At 33.7% G+C, this 18,235-nt stretch overlaps 1 long non-coding RNA gene and 1 other non-coding gene across 2 annotated transcripts; both read left to right on the plus strand.

Annotated features, from left to right (window-relative positions):
• Positions 1 to 2,886: 2,886 nt before the first annotated feature.
• Positions 2,887 to 3,005, plus strand: LOC125062945. The gene has a single exon (XR_007119433.1). It is a non-coding gene; the product is annotated as a 5S ribosomal RNA (ribosomal RNA).
• Positions 3,006 to 13,795: 10,790 nt separating this feature from the next.
• LOC125062919 lies at positions 13,796 to 15,115 on the plus strand. The gene is made up of 2 exons (XR_007119366.1): positions 13,796 to 14,895; positions 14,980 to 15,115. It is a non-coding gene; the product is annotated as an uncharacterized LOC125062919 (long non-coding RNA).
• Positions 15,116 to 18,235: the final 3,120 nt, after the last annotated feature.

Here is an 18,235-nt window from a genome sequence, read left to right on the forward strand (position 1 = left end):
AGTGAAGTTACAGGCATAGACGTGTTTTCGCGCTCGGTAAGTAATTTTTTGATCTATGTTTTTATCTCTTGTTATCGTAGATAAAAAAGTTTTCGTGTAGAGTATTCTATCAGTAACTAGCAAAATATACTTAAGATACGTCTCCAATACTTAATTTATGACGTTTTCCTATTAATATTAAAATAAGTTATATTTTGTTGTTATTCAGTTAGTGGGGTACATTCGGACAGCACTAGATGGGGCACATTTGAACGAATTGTACAACTAAATTTGTACAAAAATTTGTCGACGCGAACTGTCTTTTTCATACAAATTAAGTTTTCGACTTTCTACATATTACACTACTGTTAAGGCATCTTGACTAAGGTTGATTTTGATGCTTGTGAACCAGATGCTGTGAATAATTTACCAATCCATCAAATAGTAGTTCCTTCGAAGTCAGTTTTGACACCAGAGGCATTTCGACCCTATTCGCATTCTGTAAGAAGTGATAAAACAAGCAAAATGACGATGACGGCCAGGAAAACCACGAATTTATACTGCCACACCCGAAAATAAGAAGTTGTAATCCACACCAAAGAGTAAAAAAATTAATTCTAAATTTAAGATACCTAACTAATTAAATTTTGTTTTACATAAGAAAAGTATTTTATTTTTGTTTAATAGAAGTTAAATCTTTATTTTTGTGTTTAATTTCATTGCTAATAAATGAATTTTGAACTACCCCACAGCGTAAGAAGGTACCCCCAACACTGTACGAAGGTGCCCCGTTGATGGGGCAGATTCGTACGTTTTCCAGATTTAGTTTAAATCATAATTATGGTTGAAACATCGGATGAAATCATTTGTCATTTTTTTATTTGAATCTCAGATAGTTAGACTATAAATTTAAGCTATCAGGTGATTGATTCATGGAAAAATAAAAAAAAATAAAAATAAAATGTGAAAACCGTACGAAGGGTCCCCACCTTCCCCTATATATAATAACATACATAACATATAATAAAAAAGAATTATTTTTAAGAAAACAATTATTTTTTAACAAACCAATTATTTTTTAAGACAACAAATATCCATATATATTATAATCATATAATTTTTAGTAAGTCTATTTTGTGATAAAATAACACGTTTAGGGAACAATAACTGTCCTAAAATATTAATAAACGTTTATATAGATTTAATGATATATACGTCATCCTACGTGGACCTGAATTCCCGTAACCTTTATTATTTAGATATTAATAAAAATAGGGCAGAAATTCTAGAACTCTAATTATCCCCAGTTGCTTTGAGCACAGGATGTTTATTATTACAGGATATGATTCACTTTTGCAGTGCAGCCTCCAAGCTTTAAAAACATTTTACCAGCCGTCAAAACATTTCAAGTAGCCGTACTATACCGACAAGCCACCCTGGGGGCGGAAGGGTGGCGAATGGCACCTGTTGATATAAACTTTGCCAGGAAATTCAGGGCAAGACGTACTTATATTTAAGCTTGGATTTTAGTATGGCTTCTTCCCTTCGTTCGTTGCATTTTCTTAGTTAATTTTAATAGTTTGATTGTAGAAATGTATATCTTTTTACACGACTTTTAAACAACTACTATTTCGATTTTGTTTGATACAACCCGATATAATGATCGTGTTAGCATAGTCTTGAAGATATCTTTATTGTTACGTACTGCAAGGAAACCTTCCAGCATTAGGGAGACTCGTTTATTGATAATTTTTACTTTAAGAATATAGTAAAAATAATTTTTATATACATCTTTCCTTAAGGTTCTCTTGTGCTAATGCTTATAAAATTAAAACAAAATATGGGATGAAAGGGAAGAGAATATCATAGGGAATCCACGAGATAAGTCCGTAAGTCTCTCATTCGTGCGTTTTTGTACATTCATTCATTGTTCTCATTTATCCATTTGTACTTGGTCTGTAGAAAAAGTAAATATTTTACAACCATTTTATATAATTTATGCTATATTTCGTTTGCACTTTGTTTTGAAATTGGAGGTAATTTGAAGTTTGGAATTTGTAATTTGCAATTTGAGGTATTTTGTTTTGTGATCCTATAGTAATGTTTGTCTGTATGGACTCATTGATTGTGAACATTGGTACGCTGTCCGCATCTGTTATCGAGAACATACAATGGTTGCAAAATTTATAATTTCTATCCTGTGTTTTGGTGTGTGGCGTTATTAGCACGGCTATTTGTAGATAAATTAATGTACAATGGCCTTAATTATTACGCTTTCCTGGACTTGATTTTAATTTATGCATAGAAAAAATATTCTGCGACAAAGTTACAAAGAAGACGTTGCCTGCAGGATGCGGCGTCTTCCTGTAAGGAAAAGAAATAATTAGAAAAAAGATAGCTAATTGAATAAAAAATATTGACTGCGTTCGAGTCCATTTTTTTCACAGCCCTATACTTCTACGTACAAGCATCCTTCCGTGTATTATTTGAAAACGTATTTCACACTTTTGTTTTGGTTGAACGCGCTGATTTCATGAATAGATTTATTGGAACGAAGTTCCTTATCGCGCGTTGTGAAAGGGGGCTAGACGGAAAAAATTCTTATGAAAAGTTGTGACGACACTTTTTTGCTATTTGCTATTGTTATCGTCCGATCACCGAAGTTAAACAACGTCGGGCGAGGTCAGTACTTGGATGGGTGACCGCGGCCTGAGAACACCTCGTGATGTTACCTTTTTTGTAGGGATAAGAAATGAAAATTTTTGGAATCACTTAACTATATTAGTCTTGTTGGAACGAATTTATCGAGCGTTGCGAAAGGGGGCTAGACGGAATAAATTAAGACCAAAAGTTGTAACGACACTTTTTGCTATAGTTGTTATATTTTACATTTTCGATTTAGCTATCGCCAACGTCCATACCACGTTGAATACACCGGTTCTCGTCCGATCACCGAAGTTAAGCAACGTCGGGCGAGGTCAGTACTTGGATGGGTGACCGCCTGGGAACACCTCGTGATGTTGGCTTTTATTTTTCGTCGTAAGATTGGTGTCGAGAAAATCTATCATACTGTTATGATACCAGTTAACATATAAATTAATCGAAAGGAATTTCGTTCCATCCGGGTGTCCCTTGACACCTCTAAAGTTTTTTTATTAATTATTTCGACTATGTGTTTGCGTGTTGTTCCTACGAGAACGTAAGTGTGTGCTCCTCTTTCACCATGCCTCCTGCGGATAGAGGACAAATCTTTGTTTTTAATTTATGTTATTATTAATAAGTACTTAAAATGTCACATGGGACATGGTGTAATGGTTGCAGCTCCTTACAAACATTTTGTAAAACAAAAAAAAAATGGCGATTAAAAAGAGTGGCGGAGAGTTTGTTGCCAGTTCTTCACTCCCGTTCTACGCCCTCGATTTGAGAACTGGCAGTAAATGTAAAATTAGAAGTATTAATATGTATTTCTTTACTGACAAGTCATAAGTGTACATTATGTTACCTATGTGATGAAATGATTTTTTACTTTTTAGTTTTACTAGAGAAACCTGCCATCACACACAGAGGGCTACTAAAAAAACCTATCTCCTCACGTCAGTTATTCATCAAGTCAAGTCAAGAATCATTTATTGCAATAAGACCACCTAAAATGGCACATTTGAAGGTCAAATAAAATATAAAGAAGATTCTAGTAGCCCCTTCCAAAAGGTAGTTTCGTGTGGAGAAGAATGGGCAAAAAACTCCACACTTACTCTTTTAAAATATGTTTACAATATTTTGTTTACATTAGTTAAATAATTATATGTGAAGATAATGTACTCTTAGAATAAGCAAAAAAGTTAGTATACATGTTCCTCACATAGTTACAAATACCGAAACCGTAGAATATTATGCATTAATAAAAATAATATAAAAAAACACAATAAAGCAGTGTGTGAGATAATTAAATAATTACATTTTGTAGTATTATAAATTAAAAAAAATTACAAAAATATGAATTGTATGTATTCATCGTACAAGAATATTTTCATAAACCTATACATATATATATTATTATTTATATACATATATATATATAACGTGCAATAAATTTATTTAAATTGGTTGTCTATGTTATTTTCGTAATTCCAATTCCTATCTATTAACAGATAAAACTGCCTCGGAGCTTTGTGGTTTATATTTTCGTCATTTTGGCAAAATCAATTTTTCTAAGATTAATTTTCACAGCTTAGAAGTTTGATCCACGGTTCTCGTGATACAGTAACATCTCTACCATACGGACTATGAAGTTATTAAATATAGAGAGCATTTTTATTGCTACGCACTTAAATATCATTGTATTTAAAGGCCGGCAACGTACTTGCGGCATGCAATGGCTTATAGCAGTGTGAGTGTCCATGGGCGGCGCTATCACTTAAGGTCAGGTAAGTCTCCTGCCCGTTTGCCTCCTATTACATAAAAAAATAGCCCTGCGTTCTCTACGTCTAGTCTCAAGTGAAATAAGCGTTTGGTCAAGTGCGTAATTCAAAACTAGGAGCTACAACCTTCTAGGTCTGGGCCTCAGATTTCTGTATCCGTTTTGTGACTGACGCAAGTTAAGTGCCTGACACACGCCGTCGACTTTTTTATACACACTACTGTCAATACGGTCTAAGCATGTCGAATTAATCACGATTTTTCCTACCATACTAGCGAGTGTTGAATGCTCATAGACCTAAATACCATTGGTGCTCCGCCGGGGTTTGAACCTAGAACTTCAGGGATGAGAGAGGCTGAACAACATCACTATTAACACATACAGACATCATAAGTAACTACACAATAAGTAACTAAAGGAACTCTATTATCTTTATTATAAATTCAAACACAGGGTATATAGAGAATACTAAAATATTAAGAACGTATCTAAAAAATGTATAAAGAGAAACAAGAAAGGTAAATTACTGTCTGGCTTGTACTACGACGCATTGAGGATGTGTGCGTTTATATCTCAAGATCGCATTACGCTATCAAATTTACAGGAAACTTGTTCGAACAATTTCACGTAGTTTCCAGCATTTGCAATGCCAGCGAGTTAAGGACGTCTTATTTCAATGAGCACTGTTTATTTCATATTCCTACAGATAACTGTATGAAACAAAAAAAAATTATACTAAAGATGTAATACATAATACGAAAAGGTTCAAAATTTACAAAACTTAGGAAATAATCAATATTTTACTTGAAACTGGCATAAAGTTAAAGCCATAACATTAAAAAAAAAAATCAATAGGGGCCTCATAGCCTAGCGGTCTTATTAAGTGGCAGCTAGGTGAGCGGTACCGGGTTCGATTCCCGGTTCGAGGGCAAGTTTTAATTTAATTAAATTTGTTCTCGGCCTTTGGGAGGGTTGTACGGTACCGGGCGAGTGCCTAAACCGTACATGGAGGACACGGTCGAATTTCTAAAGACAAGCACGAATTATAAAAAATCCTATACTTGACGCTGCCTAATGCACAAATCGTACCAGAGCCATAAAAAAAAATAATAATAATAATAATCAATAAATATTATAAAATACATTCAACTAAGTATCGCTATAGCAAATCTAAATGCGGTTATTGTAATTGCAATGTAACCACAAAATTTTGATTCAATATCTAACTGAACGTTTAAACTATTTCAAGTGAGGGAGATTATTACAGTACTAATAAAAAGCGGGGTTGGCGGTTAAGGTAAAAGTTTAGGATTTACAGTCAAAACCGTTTAGGACGACATCGTTTAGAACAACATACCGGTTATGTTGACCAAAATCAAAGGTCCCGACTGAACTCTATTGTATTAGGTACTTAATAACACGTCATCGGCTGTTACGACTATCGGTTTTAACGACCAAATATGAGTAGTCCCTTCGATGTCGTTATAATAGATTTTGACTGGATTTATTTAAGCCAAACCATAAAGAACATTGTCTAAAAAAATCGAGGTGAGCCTTTTAAAGATCTTCCTACTAGAGATTTTAAAAATCAATAGGATAAACAGATATACATTTAAATTTAGCATAAAGGTAAGTACTTAGAAGCAAAGTCGATTTTATGGCTTTGATGCCAGCTTTCCAACTAATTTTTTCTTCGCTAAACGAAGCATACTAATTATTGTTATATGCATATAGCAATATATCGTTGCATATCTGCCCTGCGATTCTGTAACTCACTTCACGAACTCACACAGCGGTTTTCGCATCGGCGGTCGCTCTCAAATCAGTCGTGAAGCAGTCATTTTATGATTTAGCAATCTGAAAAGGTGGGAGCTTGTAGTTTATTGCTTATCAGAATGCAGTCATTTTATGATTTGGCATTCTGATAGCGATACTTAGTTGAATGTATTTTATAATATTTATTGATTATTATTATTATTATTTTTTTTTATGGCTCTGGTACGATTTGTGCATTAGGCAGCGTCAAGTATAGGATTTTTTATAATTCGTGCTTGTCTTTAGAAATTCGACCGTGTCCTCCATGTACGGTTTAGGCACTCGCCCGGTACCGTACAACCCTCCCAAAGGCCGAGAACAAATTTAATTAAATTAAAACTTGCCCTCGAACCGGGAATCGAACCCGGTACCGCTCACCTAGCTGCCACTTAATAAGACCGCTAGGCTATGAGGCCCCTATTGATTTTTTTTTTTAATGTTATGGCTTTAACTTTATGCCAGTTTCAAGTAAAATATTGATTATTTCCTAAGTTTTGTAAATTTTGAACCTTTTCGTATTATGTATTACATCTTTAGTATATTTTTTTTTTGTTTCATACAGTTATCTGTAGGAATACGAAATAAACAGTGCTCATTGAAATAAGACGTCCTTAACTCGCTGGCATTGCAAATGCTGGAAACTACGTGAAATTGTTCGAACAAGTTTCCTGTAAATTTGATAGCGTAATGCGATCTTGAGATATAAACGCACACATCCTCAATGCGTCGTAGTACAAGCCAGACAGTAATTTACCTTTCTTGTTTCTCTTTATACATTTTTTAGATACGTTCTTAATATTTTAGTATTCTCTATATACCCTGTGTTTGAATTTATAATAAAGATAATAGAGTTCCTTTAGTTACTTATTGTGTAGTTACTTATGATGTCTGTATGTGTTAATAGTGATGTTGTTCAGCCTCTCTCATCCCTGAAGTTCTAGGTTCAAACCCCGGCGGAGCACCAATGGTATTTAGGTCTATGAGCATTCAACACTCGCTAGTATGGTAGGAAAAATCATACTAATTATTGTTATATGCATATAGCAATATATCGTTGCATATCTGCCCTGCGATTCTGTAACTCACTTCACGAACTCACACAGCGGTTTTCGCATCGGCGGTCGCTCTCAAATCAGTCGTGAAGCAGTCATTTTATGATTTGGCATTCTGATAAGCAATAAACTACAAGCTCCCACCTTTTCAGAATGCCAAATCATAAAATGACTGCTTCACGACTGATTTGAGAGCGACCGCCGACGCGAAAACCGCTGTGTGAGTTCGTGAAGTGAGTTACAGAATCGCAGGGCAGGTGCGAGAAATAATTGAATAGGGCATGTCCCTAATACGCCTGCAATAGTTTTTGTTAGTTAGACTTTGATGATGTAATTGTAATGTGTACATTAAGTTCACCGTTCGAGCAAATGTTAAACGCGCACATAGAAAGAAAGTCCATTGGTGCACAGCCGGGGAATGAACCTACGACAGGTATGAGAGTCGCACGCTGAAGCCACTAGGCCAACACTGCTCATATGTAAATGATACGAGTACTTTAATCAAAATATCAATACTTTACCTCATATAAGTTGTACGCACAACGGACCAACCACGAGTCTAATTGCGGAGAAAGGAGTCCTACTACCCTAACCCTCATATAAGTTATTTTACAAATGCATTGAAGCGGAAACGTACGATGAAAATATTGGAAATATTTTCCCTTAAATATCGGACAAAATTCATATTCAATAATGGAGTGTAAAATTTTATTAATAGACTGAGCTCACCCTCTCACAAGGTCCGGGCTGTTACCATGGCAACTCCAGGCTACGAGCGTATCTACCTCCCTCATTCTAGGAACCCTGAATGTAGTTCAGTGCACAACCGTAATCCTTCATTACAACATTGCTTACATGCCAGTCTCGCTTTTATTTTATACGCTTTAAGACTGGTTTCCTATGCGGGTATTCGAGTTACAAATTTCACGTATATCAGGACTGTCCAATATTGTATTTGATGAATACCTTTGTATAGCTTAATATTTGCACTGGAGTTTCGGGGTATGTCAATGACGTTATTAAAGTTTACCTGAACTGATAAATTCATTTTAGAGTGTTGGGAAAATTAAACATTTCATTAATGTTAGCTATCAATTTAATATTCCAAACAAAGGATTGTCTAAACACGAGTCTTTGTGTTTATAATATTAGTCTGAAACTACTCAAGGTAACATTTAATTCCATCTATTATATTGAAGATCTCAAGTCTCGCTCTTTATTTATAGATCCTTATAACAATAATGAAGACAAACGAATTTATCCAATGGTAAGTGCGTTCTCATTTTAGCAATTAATTTCTAGTAGTACAATTTACAAATAAAAGTAAAAAAAACGTTGTATAAACCTAATATATAAAATTCTCGTGTCGCTGTGTTTGTGGTTAAACTCCTCCGAAACGGCTCGACCGATTCTCATGAAATTTTGTGTGTATATTGGGTATGTCTGAGAATCGGACAACATCTATTTTTCATCCCCCTAAATGTTAAGGGTACCCTAAATATTTTTTTTTTATTTTTCTGTTTTTATTTTTTTATGATACTACATTTAAAAATACATACAACCCCTAACTTTCACCCCTCTAAAATCAACCCCTATTTTTTATTATAAATGATATACATGGCTAAACGACGTTTGCCAGGTCAGCTAGTATAATATAAAAGTTGACAAAAAGGTCAATTTAGTCGCCACATTCATAAATGTTCAGAAGTGTGATGCAAAAATGTGTCCAAACGTAGAACGAGCCAGTACCAATTTATTTATACATTTATCAAACAAGACGCAAGCAGTTTATTTGTTAATTAATTGACATATGCATTTAATATGACAAAACTTTAATTCTATGAAAACAAAGCTTTGTTATTACGGCTTGTTGGTGTGGAGCTTAAATACAAAGTTTGTTTGATGTACTCGGCTAAAACTCAACGAATCAAATAAACTAGATATGTGGTAGTTATGTAAACATATGGAACACGGAATGCGGTGAGCGAATACTAAATCAATATTGCGTGCTATACGATGTAATTTTTTTGTGAATGTTAATGAAAACTCCAGTGAGGGGATTTTCTTTTAATTAGAATTGATTTGGTTCGATGTTCACTGCTATAGCTTCGGCCGGCGTGGGTTTTGTGTACTTCAAGGTAATTTGCGACCTCTTTGATAATTTTGAATTCCTAAATCAGCTTTATTAGTGAACCCCGTACGAATATCATTCGCATCATATCATTTTGTATTGTGTAGCACTTGCGTAGCTGTGTGTTAATTAGGGTCGGAAATTATTTAGATACTATAATGTAAACTAAATTGATACATCTATCCAATATCTTTTACTAATCCTATCTCTTCATACTTGACCTCAAATTCATCCGTGATAATTTATTTATAGGTTAGTAGATCAATGCCAGACATGCGTCGCCCATTTTTTGATGTGCGATCAGCAGGTCTTTTCACGGCATATGGGCATTTTCTTTGTCTTGTGAAAAATCTATTGATGGTGGTGGTGGAATATTTTCGAATTTTACATATAATTCTATAAACTTGTACCCATTAGACGTCCGAATAAAGCGAGTTGGAATTTAAATACCGGCCCAATAATTCCATTAACACGTTCGTTGCATTACGAGATCTATTAGATCTCTTGCAGGACTTTTGTATTGTGCGTTGAACATAATCGTGTTTAAAGAAAAACGCTTTTTACCGGATAAAAGTTATGTATTATTATAAATTTACAACTATTTGACATAATTTTAAATTTATCCGACGTTTCGCGTGCTTTACAGCGTGCGTGGTCACGGTGACTGAAGACAAAAGATGTTGAATGTCAAAAAGTATCACAGCTGCAGAGAAAGTTGCGTTATCTGTATTTGTTTCCCCGGAGTTGGTATCGACTAAAAGATGGAGGGTTTTGGCAAAAATGGCTTACGGTGTCCTCTGTTTTCGCGGATTTTTCTTTTTGAGATTTTAATTTGGATATTATTGGACATATTCCCAGGTGTTTGACAATTTTAGGCCGTCTTCTCTATTGAAATTGGGGTGTTTTTTTGATTTCAATGGCTTCGCGTACCAATCTTGGGAAGAATCATTTCTCTTTCGCAAGTACTTACGGTTGGTCAAAGCGTATGTAGTGATTAGGCCTATCTAGTATGTGTTCACAGACTGCTGATTTTGTGTGTCGTCTATGTCTTATGTCTGCAATGTGTATATATATATATATGTATCCGGTAAAAAGCGTTTTTCTTTAAATGTGTAAGGGTTATGTTAATCAAAGACAATACTATAATCGTGTTTTTTCACTCCTTGCGGGGGGATCTAACATGACTAGGATGAGCAGGACAAATATACATATTTGATTCCTACTTAAAGCTGAATTAAAGGACATTAAAAAATAAATTAGAGATGGATTAGGTCCCTAACGCACAGTACTGTAATTGTTTTAATCCCTTGGGTTAGGAGATATGTCGGTACTCGTGAAATCGTACGCCTCGTAGACGCAAGAGAAGGAGGATGGGATTTTTAGTGTTGTCCTAGAATCGACATGGGAAGTCGATAAAAATGTTGGAAAATGTCCAAATTTGCCCCCCATTGGCTAATAATGACAGAGATTCTGATTATGAAATATTTGACGTACCTACAAAGAAAACGATAAACCTTTTTCGTTGGAGCACACGCAGTTAAACAGCACTGACGCTTCTAAAAAAACTAAACGAATTGTAACGATTTGCGCGTAATGTGCAAGCAATCAATGTGCTTACCATGTTTTAATGAAAAACACTTTGCATAATTAATAAAACTTTTAGAATCGATAACTGAGATATTATTTTATTCCCATCACTACTTACTACACATATTGAACTATCTTCTGTTGCGGTACGAGATACAATCGATATCTAATTTTTTTTTGGTATTTGTAGTTTTTTCAAATGTCGTAACTGCGTGCGAACCTAGCAAAATATAAAGCAATTAGCTATCTTTCACCCACAAAAACTTCAAAATATTTGTCATTGTTTTTTGGAAGATATAAATTATTTTCAAAAGTGTATTTTTAGGAGACTGATTAGGCCTCAAACGCACCAAAGGCTTGTTACGAGATCTTTTAGGTCTCCAAAGCACCAGCTGAAAGTTCTTTAAAAATGATGGCGCAGTGAACGTGTTAAACAACTTAATGTACTTATAATAAAAAAGCGGATGAAATATAGTTTTAGTTCGGAATATTAAGGATTTATAAAATATCATTCCCATCACAGGCTTTTGCTAGGATATTGCACAAAGAAATTTAATTATGGCTTGTATTAACAGGAGCTAAGTCATATTGCAAAGGGAAGGTATTTTTGATTAACTACAAGATTGTTCGCGTCAAAACTTAAGAATCTCTTATATATTACAGCGAAAAAAATATTTGTTTATGTATTAAATAACATAAATGGTACTGATTTTTAAAGAAATTATTGTAAAAATTGAAACGTCAAAGTTTGTGATCGTCTTTTGTCTGTCTTTAAAACGCGTGACTAAAAACTAATATATATAATGTATAATAATTACGATTAGTGTGCGACACAGAGCAGTGTTGGCCTAGTGGCTTCAGCGTGCGACACTCATACCTGAGGTCGTAGGTTCGATCCCCGGCTGTGCACCAATGGACTTTTTTTCTATGTGCGCATTTAACATTTGCTCGAACGGTGAAGGAAAACATCGTGAGGAAACTGACATGTCTTAGACCCAAAAAGTTGACGGCGTGTGTCAGGCACTGGAGGCTGATCACTTACTTGCCTATTAGATTTAAAAATGATCATGAAACAGATTCAGAAATCTGAGTCCAAGACCTAAAGAGGTTGTAGCACCACTGATTTTTTTTGCGACAGAAATTAACGTGGAAAATAAGGAACTGCGGTAAATATACTGTATATTATCTACTATATAGTTCAAATAGCATACAAATGCAAATGTCCTTATGTTGTAACCTAATGTCACCCGTCATGATTCAATTCATAGTGTAACAGACTCTATAATAAGTATCTATATTTTCCCCATTAATTACACTGCTACGTACACTCAGATCACTAGCAACCTAAAGCCGACCAGGAAAAACCTAAATTAAAAATCGAATTTCACTTCCAATTAGCCGACATGATAAGTCAATAATTATTCTTTTCGCTCGCGGGTGTACCGCGCAGAGTCCATTTAGATTATACCCCATGGTGGTCTCGTCAGCTTCAGCTAAAATCCAGTCAAGTAATTAAGTCATGGCTCATACACAGTATCGCATATTTGCATCGTGTATATTATTAATGCAAATCCTCAAAATAAGTGTAATATTTAGATATTTTTGTACGCTCGAATATAAAGAAATTGTCAAATGTAATAAAAACTATATATTCCTTTGTATTCTTAGAAGATAATATATAATTACTAGCTGACACGGCAAACGTCGTTTTGCCATGTATATTATCATTTATAATAAAAAGTAGGGGTTGATCGTAGAGGGGTAAAACTTAGGGGTTGTATGTATTTTCTAATGCTGTAACATAAAAAAATTAAAATTTATCTAAAAATTAAAAAAATAATAATTTAGGGGTGGACTACCCTTGACATTTAGGGGGATGAAAAATTGATGTTGTCCGATTCTCAGACATACCCAATATGCACACAAAATTTCATGAGAATCGGTCAAGCCGTTTCGGAGGAGTTTAACTACAAACACCGCGACACGAGAATTTTATATATTAGATAGATTGGCAACTAGGAGGTTATAATACTATAGAAAATAATAATTTTATTTCGGTATAATGTTATGTTTTAAATTAATTTGAGTAAGTAAAAAGTTATCAGTGAATCAAATACGGCACGCTAAGGAGATAACGGCTGGTATTTGACAAAGGAGACCGGAAAACGAATGATTTTTAATAAAACGGATTTGGAATCCTACTAAGTTTAATAAGTTCTTTACTGCGTCCCTGCTGTCTATGCGCCTTTTGATATCATATTTGACGTATTTCACGTTGGCGTTACATGCTCGGTGTAACCTAATACCAGCTTTAATGATTGACTTACTAATTAGTTAATGGCCGAGTGTCAATCACAGTAACAATGAACCTTAACAATGGCGATATAGTTCTTCTAATGTTAGTAGATGTCGCTTGAAAATATGCGGTACAAAATCTTGACAGTAAATTCAGAATCGCAACGGAAGTTATGGAGCTGGCTGGTAAATACAAAAAAAAAGAAATATCAGATAAAGGAGAATGTATGTTGTAGAAACTTTTTACAAAAGCACATGTATTCTGTGCAAGCGTTCCTACACGTAACAAACAGTTTTATCCTTATTAGAGTCGCATAATTTGAGTTCAAATATTGCATTCGCGAGAGCGAATTGAAACTCACTTTATAAAGGCACAAAGGGTGGGGTGGAATTACAGGAAAGGGTAGCTGATATCTCAATTATGAAATGAAATATCAAAAGCTGGTCCAGTTCAACGCGGCAACACCCCGACAAAGCTATGGAGCGAGCGATTTAGCATTTTTGAAGTTATAGCTGGAGAGCTAGTGAACCCTGGGAGTAACGGTCTCCCTGTAAGGTTAGAAATTTGTATACTTACGATTTATGACCTGCTAAGAGCAATAGCCATGACCTGGCAGGCGTCAGCCCTGCACGTCATCAGCCCCTTTATTTTTTGGACTGTTAAGTAAATTGAGTTTCAAAACTTGTTTCTGTAAATTTGAAAATTTAATAGGATATAGTTTATTTATTGTACATCTTAAAAAAAAATTGACAGGCGATTACAATAAGCAGAAGTATATGACAGATCAATTAGAAAACGTAAAGTTGATGAGGTAAAATAAACTTTATCCTGTATACTTAAAATTTTTATATGTTTTCAAGTAAACGTCTCAGAGTAAATATGTACAATGCCAGGCGGTTTTGAACAGCATAAGACCTTGACAGGCGTCAGGCGTTAAGGGCGTGCGAGTGAGAGGTGTTGCGTGAATGCCTATAGTGCGAGTGAGACCGTTTATCTAATACGAAGGGACGTATACCTGCTCTCGAGCAACAATGTACAGAGAAGAATTTCGTCAGTTGTGCCAATGATTTTTACTTGTGAAGATGCTTTGAGCTATAACATTCTTATGTTGAGTGATTTCGAATTTTTAAAAAATCAAACTAAAGTTTTTTTTTTTTTAAATTAAATATTATTATCAATTGTACAGTGATATTGTGTATTGTTGTACTTAATATTAACATTTCAGTAAATAGTGAACAAGATGGAATTGGAACACGTGGTTTGTGTGATTTGTAACGAAGACACTGACGAAAAAACTGTACGATTTACAGAGACTACGTTGAATAAAAGTAAATCAAAGTAGTGAGCTATGATTCATCGAATTTACCACCCTGCAAACGTGAACTACATCAACAATTATTGAGAACTGCCTACATTACAAATATATGGCGAAATTGTAATTTAAAAGAACCAACAATTCTTACACCTGAAAATAACGGTTGGAACTTAATTGATAGTCGTTACGAATTTAATTGGTTTGAGGGGAATACGGTTCCATCTTCTATATACGACATACTTTTACAAGGACCTGCTGATACTGCCACAGCACAATCGACTGAAACTGAGGAATGCATTTCAGGTAACATACAACTGTAATTGAGCTTGATATTTAATTCTTAACAACCTTATTGATTCATTAAAATATTTTTTTTACTATTTTCAGATGAGGAGAACATTGTTAAAGAATCAGATGATGATGAAAACAGTGATAGCGAAATTTCGGATGATGCTGAAGAAAATGAATGTTAAAAATAATGTAGATTGCATAAAACCCAATAAAATACATTGCATTTACTGTATGCGTTCATGTAACATTTCTTATTTGCACGCCCTTAGCAGCTGTCCCCTCGCCTGTCAAGGTCTTATGCTGTTCAAAACCGCCTGGCATTGTACATATTTACTCTGAGACGTTTACATGAAAACATATAAAAATTTTAAGTATCCAGGATAAAGTTTATTTTACCTCATCAACTTTACGTTTTCTAATTGATCTGTCATATACTTCTGCTTATTGTAATCGCCTGTCAATTTTTTTTAAAGATGTACAATAAATAAACTTTATCCTATTAAATTTTCAAATTTACAGAAACAAGTTTTGAAACTCAATTTACTTAACAGTCCAAAAAATAAAGGGGCTGATGACGTGCAGGGCTGACGCCTGCCAGGTCATGGCTATTGCTCTTAGCATGTCATAAATCGTAAGTATACAAATTTCTAACCTTACAGGGAGACCGTTACTCCCAGGGTTCACTACCTCTTGGACCACTACATACTGTGCTATTTTGTATTCTTGAATTATTAAATTATCATTATTAGGTCCTTGTTTACAGTTTTAGTTGTATGTTATGAAAGTAGCTTAAAGCCTTTATAGTAAAATATATAAACGTTGAAACATTTTTATATAAACAATAAAATAAGGGATTTTTGACGTTATTTAAATAACTAAACGTACCTATAGTGCTTTTCATGAAAGAAGTCCCGCGGTGATTTTTGGAACTAAATTTGACAGGTCGGCAATGTTGTCATTCGTCGATGTTATTAAGTTCGTTTGTTGTGGTAGATTTTTGTGAATTTTTAACTAGCTTAGTGCATTTTAAAGATTGATTACAGTGCCAAAAGTTGTAAAAAGTTCGGCTCGAGAAATGATATTAAAGGTGAAAGAGTTCTGTGAAGCGGAACATAAGAATCAAGGTGTTTTAATACCACTAAACAATGTTCGGAAGAGAGTTGCCGCCATAACAGGTACTTTTTAGAGTTGCCATTTAATAATTTTTTGCTGTATTGATGGGACTTTTATGATATAAATTCGTTTTTGCGACAAAGTTGAATAAATACATAACGTGATGAAACTAGGTAACTGAAATTAAAAAATATATTACATATTACATAAGCATTATAAACTTAAAGTTACTATTATTTTTAATTGTTCATTATTTAATTGCAGCTGTCAGTCAGAGAAAACTGTAACAAGAATTACAAACGAAAGTATAATAGCGGCGTGTTCTTCGAAAAAAATTGTAACCCAACAATTATGCAACAAAACTGAATAAAAAATTGTATTGCTTTTCTTTACCCTATTTTCTCATCCTGTAAGTAGTTGGTACACCGCTAATATGAGTAAATAAAAATATACTTTTTACATAATAGAAATATTGTTTCATCGTAGTATGCAGAAAATAATATTATATTTTGATAAATTACATCTGCTAAATGTAAATAAAATTGGTAATTTTTTTACTCATAAATGGCAACATTACGTTATGCGATAAAATAGAAAAGGACTATAGTAAGCGAAATAATGACACATCAAGTTCACAGACTATATCTTTATGGCAATAGTTTTAACTTTATGCCAGTTTCAAGTAAAAGGTAGGGAAATTACACGCGACAAAAAATAAACAAAGACATCAAAAGGAAATAAAGGGATAAGCTATCAAAATATGTACATAAACATATTAAATCCAATCATTATTACTGATTATGAAAGAAGATAATACATTATAATTCAATAAAGGATAAAGCAAAAGGCAGGATTTTAGTTGGAAAGAAGTATACATGAACGTTCCTTATAAAATGCGCTACCTTCTAGTGTATTTTTGTCAAAATCCATTGGTTAGTTTTTAGAAAATTACGTTTATTTACATATTTCAGCCAATTATCGTTACAAATATAAGAAATATACATGAAAACGTTCCTTATAAAATGCGCTATCTTTTGGTGTAATTTTAATTATTATTATTAAAATTTAAAAAAAATACGTTTATGTACATATTTCAGTCAGTTATCCTACAAATATAAGAAGTATACATGAAAACGTTCCTTATAAAATGCGCTATCTTTTGGTGTAATTTTAATTATTATTATATTATTATTAAAATTTTAAAAAATTATGTTTATGTACATATTTAAGTCAGTTATCGTTACAAATATAAGAAGTATACATTGAAACGTTCCTTATAAAATGCGCTATCTTTTGGTGTAATTTTAATTATTATTATATTATTATTAAAATTTAAAAAAAATACGTTTATGTACATATGTTGGAACATGTAGTTATTGATCGATTCAGAAAGGAGGTGCGGTGCGGTCATATTGGGAACAAGAAAAGAAAATATGGTCGATGTCACCAATATCTTCTCAACAATCACACTCAACAAATCGAAGCCTTGCTAAATGATGAGGTGTTCATACATGTCCTAAAGTTCACAGACTATTCGGCAATATGATTAGAGCTTGTTAAAATATAGCCAAATTGTAAAATTGCATTGCAACCCTGCGGCAATAGATTGCGTTATGCCGACGGACTTGTATCCATGTAAAAAAGACAATATCACTTTCGTTATTAGTGTAGTAAAATCGCTACATAATATATTATATAGCCAATCCTTCCAGTAACACTGTGTGTCTGTGACGGTTATGAAAAATAAGGTTTTTAAAGAAAATACCTCTAAAAGGTACCTTCCGCTCTTGACGCTCTGGAAAATGTGGCCGGAGATTAAAACTATTCCTACAAATCTATTGACAAATAAGATTTCATATCAGACATACATTTAACTAGATTCCGCCGTAGCTTTCATGTAATCGTTTATTTTAGCATAATATATTTTTTTGTAATATGTTTTTTTTCTGCAACCTCTTCAACAAAAGTTTTAAAATTCAGTCAATTTACATAAGTATATTGAATTATATGTTACCCGTTCTCAGAAATCACACTATCTATGGTGAAACTATACTAAATCCGTTCAATAGTGTTGGATTATATCGCGTTTATAGCCAGGCGCTAATGAGGGACTTATTTTCCAATTTGTAAGGATAATTTAAGGTAATAACTCCTATTTTTATCAATTCAAAGAATCTTATACATCGATCGGGCACCTACGCGCCAATTATAAGAGGATTTGAAAATACTTTTATGTCTT

Source organism: Pieris napi, assembly GCF_905475465.1.
Source record: "Pieris napi chromosome W unlocalized genomic scaffold, ilPieNapi1.2 SUPER_W_unloc_1, whole genome shotgun sequence".
Classification (NCBI taxonomy): domain Eukaryota; kingdom Metazoa; phylum Arthropoda; class Insecta; order Lepidoptera; family Pieridae; genus Pieris; species Pieris napi.